The sequence below is a fragment of the Diachasma alloeum genome, unplaced genomic scaffold (genome assembly GCF_001412515.2).
Source record: "Diachasma alloeum isolate Michigan unplaced genomic scaffold, Dall2.0 Dall_scaffold_00214, whole genome shotgun sequence".
NCBI lineage: Eukaryota > Metazoa > Arthropoda > Insecta > Hymenoptera > Braconidae > Diachasma > Diachasma alloeum.
Genome location: NW_021680379.1, coordinates 1,783,857 through 1,800,437, shown reverse-complemented (window position 1 = coordinate 1,800,437; position 16,581 = coordinate 1,783,857). Strand labels below are relative to the sequence as shown.

General features: G+C 36.3%; 1 protein-coding gene across 1 annotated transcript in view; it reads right to left on the bottom strand.

Moving 5' to 3' along the window:
* LOC107037235 (transcription factor Sox-2) overlaps positions 1 to 16,581 on the bottom strand; it is a 167,604-nt gene that overhangs the window by 113,560 nt on the left and 37,463 nt on the right. The window lies entirely within an intron of this gene.

Genomic DNA, 16,581 nt, shown 5'->3' with positions numbered 1-16,581 from the left:
TCTTTACATATAAATTCTGTGTCATCGGGTTGCTCGGATATAAATCCAAATATATCTCTTACCTCAAATTAATTTTACTCGTTCATCAATACAAAAATTACAATTGGGCGGTTCAAAATGAAAGTTGTGGAAGACAGTTTTTTATCGTTCAAATAAAATGTATTGTGTTAAAAATGAGATGATTGTATTTCAAAAATAATCTTTTCTCTTTGGAATTTTTGGGAAATCATTGTCTGTTGATTTTTATGGTGAGAAATAACGCAAGAAAATGTTAGGATTAACATCAGATAAATCTCTCGTTTATTAAATATTTTAGGTGAATAATTCAGGTCAAGATTTAATGACTGATAAAGAGAGAATATTTTCATTCTTTACATATAAATTCTGTGTCATTGGGTTGCTCGGATATAAATCCAAATATACATCTCTTACCTCAAATTAATTTTACTCGTTCATCAATACAAACATTACAATTGGGCGGTTCAAAATGAAAGTTGTGGAAGACAGTTTTTTATCGTTCAAATAAAGTGTATATTTTGGATAAAAGTTTGAATAGTTTAAAGTCGAAGCCAATGAGTTCGCACGGCTACATTAATATAAGCCAGTATCGAAGAGCAATTTCTCCCCTTCTGATCACTGAGACTGGAGATTTCAGTCTCCCTGAGAGAATTTTTGATGAAATTGAAAAATATTTCTGAATAAATGAGTTAATGTTATAACAATCTATGTGTGAAATTATTTATTTAACTTGTTTTCTAATATGAAGTTCCGAAATTGATTGTTATTTGTGAATTATTAGGGGAGACTGGGGTAAAATGGACCGCTTTTCATCGTCGTCAGCTCATGATTGGCGGAGTAAAATCAAACGAATTCGTTATTATTTGCCAGTTATTATAGCGTTTTGATTTTCATAATTTGACACGACCCATTTGCCCCAACTCTATTATTTATTAACTTTACTCATCGTGATTTCAATGACTTCATTATTCTGAAATCACTGATTTCGAATTGATGAAATCATTCGAAATCCTGAAATCACTGGATTCACCCGAAATCGACTTCACTTCGAAATCATGGTGTCACTCAATTATGGGATGAGTAGCCCCTCGGAAAAACTGCTGGAAATCCAGTTCACTCCACGATTACTCAACTTATTCAGTAATTTTTCTCCAACTTTTTTTTCCCTGTAGAATTTTTCTAAAGAACTTCTCTCCGTGTACTTGAACATCATTTCTATTTATCCGAACATTCTGCACCAAATTTATGCCATCAAAACCTATACTTCTAGCCAAATATTCCCTCGCACGGGAGAATGCAAAAAAAATTGAGAATAATTGCGAGTCATTAGAATCATCTTGACCACGAACAATAATCATCACAAACGGGTAACACAGTGGACCCCGGAGTGGTCCACAGCCGAGAGAATGGAAATGTTGCATCTACCTGCCCGAGATACACAGAAAGCCCCTCGGGATAAGCCCCGTCTAAGCTCGAAACGAGAGACAGAGAAACGAAGAGAGAAAAAAAAACGAGTGAAATACAGAAGAAAAAAAGGAGTTCTGTTTTTGAATGCATTACCGCATCACTCTGAAGGGGAAGAGGTGGGTTTTCTCGTTATATATCCATGTACAGTGTTTAGAGACAGGGGGGAGGGGAGGGGAGGCAGGGGGACAGCTTCCTGTATGGAAATGACGAAACGCCAGATTTTGAATCCGGATATACCTTTACGTATAATATATATGTATAACCAACCAATCACGAGCGAATGATAATCTGGGAGTGAGATCGTACGTATTATGCGTACCGCCTATTAGCCTTTGAATGAAACCGTGAATTAGATACACAGGGAAATAAAAATGGTAAATCAGTGATGAGAGGGAAACGAGTTGAAGTTTATATCGAATAAATGGCTGGATTTATCTCAGCGGAGCTAATGCCTCTATTAACGGGGCTTTTTTCAGATTAATGATGATGTATTTTGACAGATCAATGTCGCATTATCAAAATATTTTGAGTCGTTTGGAAATTATCGAAAGTATATTCACTCGATTTAGGGGAGGATGGGGTAAAATTGACACTTGAGACTTTTTTTAATTATTCATAACTCAAAAACAAATTTATCAATTGAGCTCAGTTTAGGCTCGTCACAAAGGGAAATAATTGTTCTTTGTATTTAAAAAAATTGTTCAATTTTATCAACATTTCAACCCCTCATTAACATTAAAAAAATCAAGTGTCCGTTTTACCCAAACCTTCCCTAATCATATTTTTTCTTTTGATGTATTCTTCTGCAATATTTAGATTTTGGAGTTTTCATTTTGTAATTATTTTTTCATTACTCTGGAGAAATTTTTCACTGTTAGGAAAATAATCTCTGGGTGATGATTGGATTGATCGTTCATGGTTATTTATGGATTACCGGAGAAGTTGATAAAAATGGACTTTTTCAATTGAAGTGGGTACAAAATAAAAGCAATTATCTTCAACAGATAAATTATTCTTTAACACAAACAGAAAAATGGTTCTTTTGAATCAAAATTTTTTCAAATTATAAAAAAAATTGAAAAAAAAATTAATTAAGATTGAATTTTAATTAAATTCAATATATATTGGATCAATATATGAAATAAACAATTTATTATTTTCGAAAAAAACTCTTCTTATTTCAATAAAATTACATTTTCATATATTTTGTGACGAAATTCGAAATTATGTTTCAACCACCATTTTTTTTCGAGTCAATTTCAATCTAGGAGCAATAATAAATTATTAGTATCAAATAAATTCTGCAGAGTTCAAAGAAAAAACGTATTTCATTCAAATAAAGAAATTTTCTTAAAGTATTTATAGCGAGGTGGCCATGCGGAAGGTAAAACGGAGGGGAATATATTGTTCTCTCGCAGAAAACCAATCGCTGAAGAAAAAAAAACGCTATTTCAATTACAAATTTTTAACCCCTTCGACCATGTTTGTGTTCGAAATATTTTTTTTATAACTTTTCTACTTTTTTCCCACATATTTCAAACCTTCTTCTATTTTTGTAGCTTGTCTTTTGAATAATTGGAAAATAATTAATATGGATAGAAAAAGTGACAACGTCATGCCGTTCGAGGTACAAGTTGGCAGCACTGATTCACTCAGCTGTTACGTTCCTTCCCCTAGCGAAATGTATCATCACAACTCCATTCGTATTTGCCGCGCTTACCCCTCCGAGATTTCCAACCTCGACGTTGTCGCTTTTCCAAGTTGCGCACGCAGAATTCCTATTTTTCAGAAGTTTTGTTGCCTTCTAAACAATTCTCCTAGGCCACTTGGATTATTTTTTTTTATGTTCCTCCTGAAAGGTCCACCCAAGTGCGAAATTTCAGGAAAATGACTCTTTTTCTATTTTTAATATTTTTTTCCTCAATTCTCATAAGAGCCCGCGTTAAAATGCATTTTTTAGACAAATTCCTGTTTCACCTATTCTCCTAGGTTATCTGGGATTTTGCATGGGGGTTTTCAAAAAATGAAAGAATGTATAAAAAAATCATCAATTTCTTGACTTTTTTTCGACCTCCCCTGACTACGCCATAGATACCTCAACATACAAAAATCTCTGTTCATTATTAATTAAAACTTGATTCTTGTCAAATAAAGACTCCTTGATAATATAAAAAATCATTTATTTATTGCAAACAAAACCTGAAAATCAGAAAAAAATGTAATTAGAATAAAAACTCAACTCCGTACTATTTAAATAAACTTATCTATTTGATTCAAACAAATAATTTCGCGAGTGAATCATGAAAAAAAAATTTATAATTTTTTCCCTCATCTTTCGTCCAATAGAATAGCGCGAGATTCGAGTGAGATTTGACGTCGTATTTTTCGGAGAATATCTGTATATACCGATAGCCCCCAGGTTCCCTCGGACGTTTTTCGCTACGTCGGACATGAACGTGGGTTGACGTGCTCGCCGCTACCGGATTTCATCCCTGGATACACCGCATTTCTCTCCCTCCCACGTACAGGGTCGGCTCTCTGTTCTCGTCCACCTCTCTCGGACATAGCCCCGGAGAGTGCGCGCCCCAGCGCAACGGCTATTTGATCTGGCCCACCGATAGCCGGGAGGCTCAACTCACCCGGAATATCTCTGCCGTCGGTCTCTCTAGTTCTCTCTCATTGTGCAGAGGAAAGAGAAGAAAGGAAAAATGAAATCGAGAGGTAGATATAGATGGACTATTTTTTTTCTCTTTGGCGTGGATTATTTTTCGCTTTTTTTCAACGATTATAAAAGTTGATAATAATGTTGCATCGGGGAGGGATAATTTTTTTTTATCAGTCTGTGCATTTTCACATAATTTACCCCATAATTTGGAAAAATATATGGAAAATATATATAATATAGGCCAATTTAATATATTCTTCAAATATGTATAGGATTTATATGAAATGTATATGAAATAGGGGTGGGTGGGGCAAAATGGAACGATACAAAAAACGAATATAGAGCGAAATTCAGACAACTTTTTTTTTCACCTTATGTGAGCTCAAAAATGATGATTCGGGGTTAAGTCAGTGACATCAGTCTACTCTGTAGTTATCGCTATCTTGTAATCTAAGGGAGATAGGAGAATTTTGATAAGGACCTTTTTGTAGAGAATTTCAAGGGCTATAAAAAAGGTCATTATAAAAATTTTGCTATCTTCATTGTAAAAAAGATAATTCAAGGTTAAAAAACTGAAGAAAAATCTGATGTCTGTAAATTCAATTATAGAGTAATAGACGATTATAGATAAATAAATAAGACCTTTGGAATATTATTATTGTTCTATGAATAAATTGAATATTAAAAACAGGTCCTATAGTTTTTGAAAAGCAAAATTCACTACCGTTCCGTTTTGCCCCATTTTCCCCTTTTCTTGAAAATTAATAGAAATCTGGAAAGTTAAGGTAAATGAATTTTTGAATTTTCAATTGATTGAAAATTGAAGAATACATTATATGATTTAGTTTACTAAAGTTTACTAATGTTTTGATTGAAAATTCAGATGTGCTGAGGAATTCTCATCTTTCTGCTTTTCAAAAATTTCGAATTCGAATGAATTTTCGAATGAAAACCCCGAATCATCATTTTTGAACTCACATTAGGTGAAAAAAAAAAGTTGTCTGAATTTCGCTCTATATTCGTTTTTTGTATCGTTCCATTTTGCCCCACCCACCCCTATATATAAATTTATATTTTATGTAACTTCTATAATAAATCAGGCCATTTGGATATATAAAATATACCATTTTCGGAATATATATTTTTCCGTATGGGTTCACTTCAACTAATGCAGAGAAAATAGTAGATAGTATCGGGGGCCGAGCCCGCAGTGAGGGGTCTCGGGGGGGGGCTTTAACCCCCCCCCCCCCTCTGATGAAAAACTAAATACACAACAGAGAAAAAAAATAGAAAAAATAAAAAAATTAGCATATTTTGACAAGTTGAAAAAAATCACAAAAAAATTAGCATTTTCAGAAAAAAAATCTACTGAAATTCGATTGAAATTTATATTGATATAATTTGATTGATATAAATTTATTGGAGTTCGGTGAATATTCTATAAAATAATTCTATTGGTTTTTGGCGTCATTTCTATTGAAGATTATGCAACTCACTCACTGAATCGACGCTTTTAATATTTTTAGTCATTTTCTCGTCTTCTGACCCAAAAAACCGATTTCTTGCACCAAGAAATTCTCGCTTTATCATGATACGTTCATGTTCAAGTCACGAACACTTCACCGAAATCTGACATTGTCTGACACATTACCCGGAATTCTTATCCCAAGAAATTAATCCTCACGAGATGAGAAATTTGGCACAAGAAATGAGTTTTATGATATTATGACGATGTTTCTCTCAGTGTAACGAGAGCGCATCAACCCACACACAGGGTGGCGCTAGTAAACTAAAATTCTGGAACAAAATAATTGATCCTCACTGAAAAGTTCATTCCATTACGCCAAACGTCAAAACTTTCACACTGTTGTCTTCCACTAGCGCCACAAACCACTCTAAACTCGGTTATACATCCGGCCGGTGAGAGCTTCCTCTTTCATTCTCATCGACACAGTCGAAATTGAGTTCTAAAAGTGAGGTGTACAACTAGAGATGATATCGCCCATTAATAAACCCCCTGGCACCGACTGAATTCGCATGAAAACGAAGAAACACTCGAGTATCTTCTCCCCCCCCCCNCCCCCCCCCCCTCCTCTTCATCATTTCTCTCCATCCCCGCGGATGAAATGTAATTTCCCTGGTTGCATGTACATTAAGCCCGGAGAAGGTAAGAGATAGACTCTCTGATTTGGAACAGCAAGCAAGGCGGAGCCCCCGCTCACACACACACGCCCGACTGCGGTATAAACCGTAGCGAGGAAACTACCAAGTCAGATATGCGTCGTCAAGTAGTAATTTCCAGGCTGTCACGGGCCTCTGCAACCGTACGACACGACTCCCTGCGCCACTGAGGTGACGCGTCTCGCCCCGTATTCAGCGGTTCCGCCTAGGCTTCGCGCCTGTCTCGCACTGGTGTCTTCTTTATTCAATTTTAGCGCCTGTGTATGCATTTAACAGCTCGTGTCGCACTTCGGTTGGTATGAGGGACGAATGCCATGCTAATGGAGTTAATGCTACTTGATTTTTTTCCCTGGCTCTGGGGGATTTAATTTAGTTGGTTAGAATAATGACGAGGTGATCATGTTTCTCATTACTTCTTTTACGTTTTTTCCATGTCCAATCGAATGATTTTGTCGACAAATTTTAGTAAGTAGATTTTAATTAAAGATTTTTTTAGAATAAATAAATTGTTTTTCATTGCTCAAGCCCAAAAAGGGCTCTTTTACCGACGGTAGTTAAGCATGAGAAGTAGGTCTTTTTACCGTTGAGCAGTATAAAAGTGAGAAATGCACTACTTAGGAGTGAAAAAGTGAGAAATGCACTCCTTAGGACTGAAAAACGTGTGGCGCCACCCAGCGTTAATGTACCAAAATATAAAACTACATATAAAAACTGATAAATTCAGCCAGTGAATCCCCTTCATTATCTTCAAAATTGTTAAATTTTAAATTTGAAAATACACCTGAAAATTAAAATGAAAAATAAATTATTAAAAAATCTTAATTTTGATAATAATAATATTAGAAATATCATTTCATAGAAAATTTTTTATTGAAACTCTGAAATAAACTACAACGTAAACGCAAGAATAATACTCATAGTTTAAATAATAAAATCTAACAAAACAATCAGTTATGCCCATCTATCTCAACTAAGATCTCGAGATTCACTTATTTTCCTTATTTTCTTTATCAAATACTTTAAAATTTGAGCAATTGTAAAAATTGAGATTGATATTTGGATGGGAACGTAGAAGTTGATTCAACTGTAGATTTGGAGCAGGATCTGGTGAGACATCATGAAGTGGAATTGGTGAGATGTCGTTGATCACAGGTTGGGGAATACGATTACAGAGAGATGATGGTGATTTGTTGGCTTCTCTTGGAGTTGTTGTTCCCCGGCTGTGGCGGGGAAATTTAAATGCATTTGATTTTTTTTTTCTTTTGCAATTTGTTTTTTCTTCAGTGGGGGGGGCTCCGCCCCCCCCAACCCCCCCCGCCGGGGGCTGCGCCCCCTGGACCCCGCTCCACGCCCCCACCCCCAACCCCCACGGGCTTTTCGCAATAAAAAATAGTATACGCGCTTCGGCGTCGAGTGCTGAATTCAACGCTGGTGGAGTACAGGCGCACTCGGCACCGTTCGTCTACGACTCACGTGCCTCGTGCGCCTGTACTCCACCAGCGTTGAATTCAGCACTTCTCCGCCTTAGCACGTAATATACTATTCTTGAAGTTGATAAAAATTTCTTTTGAAATTGGCGAATTACTTGGGTGATGTAATTCACAAATCAAATCAGAAGAGAAGTGGTAAACCGGTTTAAGTCGATTTTGACTATTGACCAGTTTTTAGTGAATATCACGGAATCGAAGGGAGATTTTCAATTTTTGTCAAAACCTGTTTTGTAGCACTCAATTTTCTCTAGAAAAAAGGTTATTACAAAAATTTCATTATCTCCTTTAAATTCGGAGATATTCTTCAAAAACTCAACTAAGAGATAAGTCGACTTAAACCGTTTTACCACTTCGCTATTGACATGTATATTTGATTTAATTAAGTAATATTTGTAAAATGATTTGACCCTGTAGTTGGCCTAGGCTGTTGGGTCTCAAATAAAGAAATATCAAATATCAAATTCAGTCCTTTCTTTATCCCTGGGTTTCGTGGCTATAAAATGAAGTTTGATCTTTATTATCTTTATCTTCATTTTCTTGAAACTGATTATTGAAAATTAAATTTCATGCTTGATTGCGCGTTGCATTGTCCCTGAAACAAGACACGGACAGTCGCGTGCTGTGATCTACGTGACCAGATGTGATGATAATTCCTGGACAATCTCAATCGTAAGGCGCGTGGCAGGAGACTTAGTACAGAAACCGCAGTCGCGTTGTATTTGATACCGGAGAGGTGTACGCAGAAGGCATCGAGCTCTCCGCTCACGCCTCCTCGTAGCTCCACCGTCTTGTTTCGGTGAACTAGCGCGATTCAGCTTGCATATCAAAGTGGAATTAACGCACACGATGTGTCATAATAAGCGTCCAATGCCAGTCACGCTGTTCCCCGAATTCTAACGGTTATTTGTGTACATTTTCTTTATTTAGAATCTTCACGATTGATTATTCTGCGCAGATTGCCCGCGACACGAGCCTTCAGTTGCTTATGAAAATGAAGACGAGAGGGAGGAATACTCTAATGATAATGATAATAAATAGAGGCAGTTTAATGTCAGCGTGAGGATGATGGACTTCACTATGAATTGTGAATAAACCGGAAAACATGTGTTCCGAGGTCAATGACCATGCTTCACGCCTCACGTGTATGTTATTAAGTCACTCGTTAGAAATTGCCACTTTTTCGCTAGGAAATGCGTCATTTTCAAGTTGACTAATTACATTTCCCTAGTGCCACCAATTCTCAAATGAGACCCAAATAGGCGAATTTGGAGCCCACTTATGGTATAATTTCGAACGAATAAATTGTCGCTGAAAAGAACAATAAAGTTGACTAAATAAATCATTCATGTTACAAATTATTTTTTTCATCAAATTAGAAGTGTTATGGCGTACTTTTCCGGTCTCAAAAACAATAATTAATGAAAATTGGTTAGAATAATGACGAGGTGATCATCTTTCTTATAATTTTTACGTTTTCTTTTACGTTTTTTCCATGTCTAATCGAATGATTTTGTCGACAAATTTTAGTAATTAGTAGATTGTAATTAAAGATTTTTTTAGAATAAATAAATTGTTTTCTTGAAGTTGATAAAAATTTCTTTTGAAATTGGCGAATTATTTGCGTGATGTAATTCACAAATCAAATCTGTAGAGAAGTGGTAAACCGGTTTAAGTCGATTTTGACTATTGACCCGTTTTTAGTGAATATCACGGAATCGAAGGGAGATAGCGTAATTTTTGTCAAAACCTTTTTTGTAGCACTCAATTTGCTCTAGAAAAAAGGTTATTACGAAAATTTTATTATCTCCTTTATTCCTATATATTTTTCAAAAACTCAACGAGATAAGTCGACTTGAACCGTTTTACCACTTCGCTACTGAAATTAATAAGAAAATTCATAAACTTTTCCGGTCTCGCCATTCAAGTGAACCATTCGTTAACTATTAGCGAATATTCATTTGGTCATATTCAACTCTACCATTCGTTAGTAGTTAACGAATCTCGTTTGGAATAAACGAATCATTCTATTAGTGCAGTTGAAACGAAAAATAAAATTGACTAAATAAATCCTTCATGTTACAAATTATTTTTCTCATCAAATTAGAAGTATTATGGTGTACTTTTCCGGTCTCCAAAACAATAATTAAAGAAAATGTTCATAAATAATGGAGGACTTGTGACTGCGGTGGTAACAGCCGGATTTTGATCGGGCAACATCGCACGCTTCAGCTAGTAGTGGGGTTGTAACAGTGAGATAAATGTTTGTGTGTGTTATACGTGTCCATATGCTTCCAGCACTGAATTATCGTCACCGACTTTACCGATCTCAATCAGCTGTTGTGCGATGTTGTCGCGTTGCTGCGCCCGCGTCTTTGGATAACTGAGGTGGTTCAATTTTAGACATTCGAAATCTGGGTTCGGGACAGTATATTTATTTTCGCTAATATTCATTTGATTCCTAACTTGTTCAATCATAATAAAGTGTCTTTCTGTGGAAAAATCATCCGAATTGACTTCTAAAAGTTATTATTTCACATTTGATACGAAAAAAAACACGGATAATCAGATATAAATTCGTGGGTGCCCCTTAACCATTTGAGAACTGATGCGACCACGGTAATTACAAAATATTTGGTGATAGTAACAATTTTCTGAATGAAAAATTATGTTCCGACAGCGGAAAATCGCGGTTCGCGCTGACTCATTTGTTATGAATGAATGGTGAAACTATTTTTGAAGTTTCTGTGACCGCCTCATTGAGAAAGAATTTATCGATTTTTTTAATACGTTTTGTGTTTACGTTTGAGGCGGACGCATCCGAAAGTAAACAAACGGTTGAGATAAGAGGAGTTGAGTCCTAACTCCAGGGTTCTGGATTATGACGAATTGATATTCAGAAAATTTCCAATCTTACGTAGAGAGAAACTCTTCAGAAAAAATTCTTGTGCCAACACGAGAAAGGGACGCAAAGCGCCAGCTAGAGGAAAATTCCAGTGCTGGCAATGACAATTTTATTGATTGGGTAGCACGTGAATTTTTAAGTTTTTCCGGAAACGTAATTCCAAATAAATGAAGGTGTCAAGTTTTGCAGGCGAGGAAACTCTTTATTTGAAATGCATAAATTGTTTTTTGATTCCAATAAATAATTTATTAGGAATCACTGTATTGACATCTTTGGCTTCCGGATGGATGCCGCGTTTGGATTTAGCGTTGCGCCGACGTTTCGCAAACATTACAGTCTGCATCTTCAGGGCTATGAGGTCCGATTCAGAATCACAAGACATCTAGACAATATTTCTCCACAATTTTCACCGTTTAGCTATCCATATGTTACGAGAAATGTGTGAATAGGGGAATTAGAGAGAATTGAGCTTCATGCAAGTTACCTATTGCTTAATGTATAAGGTCATAATACGCAACTTATTCCGCGCAAAACAAAGCAATAAATCGCACTTTCGCCATACCCGTGACAAAGATTTTTCTTTAATTCAAATGAACCATTTTTCTATATGTACTCCCCAACAAATTGACAAGCACATCAGCAAATTCTTCCACTGAAAATTGACTCAGTGCCATAATTGACTTCCTAGAACACCCCAAAACACACGGAGTGAAATATTCACTTGTAATACCACAAGAGCTTCAAAATTATCGGGTATTTTCCGATAGGTTCGTTGCAAACAAACGAAGGAGTCAAGTTTTTCAGGTTAAAAAATCACGGGTGCGCAGCACGAGTGATTTTTCTTCAAAAACTTGATGACTTCGTTTGTATGCAGGGAACCTTGAGGAAAATGCCCGATTAATTTTGAAGCTCGTGTGGTATTCGGGGGATTATTTTTCCAATCCAAATGTCGGGCAATATAATTGGACCATGAGACGAAACTCACAATTGAGAAACGAAAATTGTATAATTAACACTCATTTCGAATAAAAATCCTCGGATTACCACAATTTAATTCAATCTGTCAGTTTGACGAGGGGTTAATTCGACTGCATGATGTTTTTTTTTTATACAGCAACTACCAGAGAAAATTATCAAAAAATTATCAGTTGAAAACCCTGTAGCTTGTACCACGTGATGTCAAATGGGCCAATTATATTGTCCGATATTTGGGTTGGAAAAATAATCAATAAAAATTACGTATCTTTTCCGCAATTCCGGAGCGAAATATGGCTGTAGGAAATTTTACGAAACCGTCACGGAATTTTTCCAGAGCGTTCCGTAATTTTTATCTGAATCTCCTGTGAAAAATTACGATACCGTCATTTAAATTTTCTGAGTCGATTTCGTAATCGGTAAGCGAACTGAGTTCCGTAATTTTTACTGAACATTTCTCTCCGTGCAAAGCACAAAACGGTAATTCTATCAACACCAGTGATTGCAACTGGCTTAAAATTGGTAAATCCCCAGTAATACAGTTATGAATAACGAGACCATATACCTTGGACCCCGTATATATCCGCAGAGTCCCCGCTTCCCTCATGGGTGGGAGTTTCTTGCTGGCGAACTAACTACTCGTGAATTTATCGAGACAGCTCGACAACCTCGCAGGAGAGTTTTGCCGTTGGCATCTCGTGGCTTTGGATTATTAGGTGGCGAGGCGAGAGAGGCAGCTCGACGAAGTTTTCGTGCCTCCTGACTCTATATACCACCTTTACTTGTGCTATGAAACGACGAGACCGAGAACTTGGGTGGAAAAGAGACAGACTGTCTCGTTTTTGGGAGTATGAGGAGGGACCCGGTGGGAGGACGAACGCGCGGGAGTCTCAAACTTGTATAAGGTTTATGAATTTATTGCGGCGGAAAGCACTGCCGTTGGTNGGGGGGGGGAGAGGGCCTTGGCAGAGCTGAAGTTATCCGAGAATTTCGGGTTAGAGGAAGGGAACGACCAAGTTTCGCGTGCGTTCATACCGAAACCCAGTGGTTGGGCCAGCAACGCACGATTAACTTTTTACCCTTCCCGGGAGTTTTTTTTATGGGTTTCCGTGGGCAAACATTTCAGGTTACCTCGTACTTTGAATTTTTTAGGGGCTCGCACTTGAGCGTTTATGGGAATTTTAGGGGTGAGTGAATTTTCCGGGGATACAAGTGATTGGAGGCAGTATCGAGTGGCGTTGGACCGGGGAGGCGAAATCATGTCACGTTTTTAAAGCTGTCACACTGACAAGCAAGTTGATATCTCGATTTTTGCGCATGCTAATTGTGAGAGGATTATACTACGTATGACCTTGAATGAACTTCATTGGCAATTATTAACCGTTAGAATTATTCCAAATTATGTGAGACAATGTCAGCTTGAACTAGTGGCCCATTGCAGAGCTCCATTTTTCCTCAGTGCAAGTGTCATTAAATATATTTTCGAAGATTGCGGAATGATCTGGTGATTCAAATCTAAAAGTATAAATTCAACTTCCTATTTCTGAAAAAAGTTGCTCGTTTCCGTCTTAAATTTTGTTTTTGCTGTGAAAAACTATACCGGAAGAAAAAAGTGTAAGACCACACAATCTTCTTGAATCCCATTACCTCAAACCCGTGACAATAGTCCACCCTCGCCATACCGTTTTGTCATCCTGCTACTTGACAGAAGCACATGCCGTGCGGACATTTAAGCATTCGTGACTCTTGAGTCGCGTAATTTATGCCCGTACGCATATAACGTTAAAGACTGGAATGGGAGACTGCGCATCGGTTGAGGAATGGGGGGGAAAAATAGTCAGAGGCTGGGGGGGACACGCGACGATGTCGGCAACGACCACGGTATCGGTGTTCATGAGCAGATTCAGTTCGGTCACGGTAGCCGACGACGCCCTCGAGGTTGCACTGCGACACTCTACGACCCGAGTGCACCCACCGTGTCTCCGCTGGCATGTATACACCCAGGGGGTCACCTCACGGGTATACATATGCCCTCGTTGCAGATAAATAACAATTCATTTCGCAGGTTAAACTACACGGAGAGAAATTTTCATGAAAATATACTGAAAGATCTGAGTAAGAATTATACCGAGCCCTCGGCGATTGTCGGACATGGCGGAGGCTTCGATTGGTCACTCCATATGGGGATTCCCCGCCGTTGTGTTTAATCTACCAACGTTGCCGAATTCACTGTACACTGCCCAGACGCGTTTAGCGAGATTCCGACAACGTGCAGCGGGCGATGCCATCTGAATCATATTTTTGAAATACTAGATCTGTGCGCGCGCTTATCTTTTTGTTGTGAAAATGAAGAAATCGAATTTATTAAACTTCATGTACTCATAGATGTTCTATAAATATCGATAATGATTTAAAGAGAATTAAGAGAATGAAGAGAATGAAGAGTGAAACATCAATAATTTTTAATTTTCAATTAATTCTTTTTTTTACTTTTTAAAATAATCTGATTAAAATCTGTAATTGTTGAAAAATGAGGGGAGGGTTATGAATTGATTTCCCAGAAAACTGAAAAAATTTCTTGAATTCTTCGGAAAATTCCACAGTTTTTCAGATAATCGTAGCTCTTCAAAGATTTTTCTGGAATTGTTTGGGAAACCGAAGAATTTTCATGAATTTTGTAGAATTTAGGATTTATGTATGAAAATCTGCGAAACAAGAATTGATCATTTTTGCAGATGATAAATATGAAAAAATTAAAATTTGGGAAGTGGAGAATAATTTGTGCGTTAAAAAAAATTAGAAATACTATGTTTATTTTCTCATGATCAACAATTGGGCAATTTAGATATGTTTTGATATAAAGATAAACTTCACACGTGAACAAAATGAAAAATATGACGCAGAAAATTTTTTTGCCATTTGAAGAATTTAAAAATACCGGGGATTTTTTTCAGCGACTACTTCACGTGACTCATTGACCAATCAAAATTGCGGATTAGCGGTCAGGCAGTTTCGAGATATTTCAATATAAAACAACTTCACGTTTCTTTCATCTTTAGTAAAATAGGATTACTGCCACTTGACGCCCTTTTTCCTGTCAGATTCGATATGACTGTTTTTTAATTAACTGTTGATAATTATTCTCATTCAAAAATGCAATACGATTGATGAGAATCATATGTCCCAAATTCTTAACTGTTGAATTTTCATAATGCAATAAATGATTTGCTTATGTTATAACTGTTATGTTCACTGAATAAGATTTGAATCATAATTACAATTCAATTCCTTCTAGAACACACTTTAGAGTATTATGAATTTCTGGAATTCAATGCTTGTTGATACTCTGGTAAAAGTGCGTGCTCGCACCACTATGTATTTTTAGTTGGTTCACGCGGTAATTCTAATGACACAATACGACGAATAGATTGACTCCAAAAAACGCTACACTGGATTTTTTACTAAAGGATAACAAAACTGTAATTGGTATGATGAAAGAATTTATTTGGATCAAATAATGATTTATTAATAGTAAAAAAAAACATTTCAGTAACGAAGTGGTAAAGCGGTTTAAGTCGACTTATCTCGCAGTTGAGTTTTTGAAGAATATTTCCGAATCTAAGAGAAATAGCAAAGTTTTCGTAATTACATTTGTTGTAGCTCTCAATCGGGTCTACAAAAAAGGTTATAACAAAAAGTTTTCCATCTCCCTTAGATTCCGAAATATTCATTGAAAACTGGCCAATAGTCAAAATTGACTTATATTGTTTTACCACTTCGCTACTGATTTATTTTATTTGAAAAAGAACCTTTTTCGGTACTATTTAAATGAACTTAATTATTTGACTCAAATAAATCATTTTTCTGGGTGTATTCAATCAACAATTGAAATCATTTTCCAATTTCAATGGTAATTAGTGAACTTTGATTATTTTAAGGTAAATTCATCTTAATATTGCTACCGTAATGATTACTGCCGATCCCTGCATTTGTGAAAAAGCACTTTCATCCCAAATGAAGCAATTAATAAAGGAACAAAAAACGAAACTATTCATTCAATGAGGAATTATGGAAAAAAACGAATGTCCACATGTGAGTTCAAAAGCCCTGTAATGGGACACTTTTGTCACACGTGCAAAATCGTAGTGTTTGTTGATTNGGGGGGGGGGGGGGGGGGGGGGTCTCGCAATTGGATTGCTCATGCTATTATTTTCTAGACACTTGAGTTGACAAACTTGATTTTATTTTTCGCTTTTATCACTTCAACAAGTCAAGGGCAAGAAAAAAAAACCAAAGCTCCAGTGGTGACAATTACTCCAAAGTGTGATTATAAGTTACAATAGTACAACACAAAGGGCGTGGTCAACATGTCAAAAATTGCTAAATCATCTTCGTCTAAACTTCAAATTTGTCATGAATTTTTATTAGTTCATTTAAATGACGAGGAATTTTTTTTTTCATTTTAAATTTTCTTCAATTTTCGTAATAATCAATTCGTTGTGCTTCAATACACCGAGAGAAAAATTTCCTAATATGTAGACCATATTTACTGGAGAGAAGTAAATTATTTTCAATGGCTTAAAGCTCACAATGTTTGGGCTTTACGGAACTCGAATAAATTTTCATTTATTACTATCTGCGTTACATCATGAATATATTATATATCGAAACATTGAAAGTGCATTAAAAAAATAATGAAAATTATACTTGAGTACAAGAATATTGTAAAGCATGAGACCTTTCTCGGGCCACGCGAGTTGAGATGCCTCGGACAATTAAAAAATTGAAGAGAAATTACTTGTCTCAAGTGGACATATCTCTCTACATTATAAAAATCCAAATCGACTTCTGGTGATGAAAATTTGGTACTCGAAATTAGGACT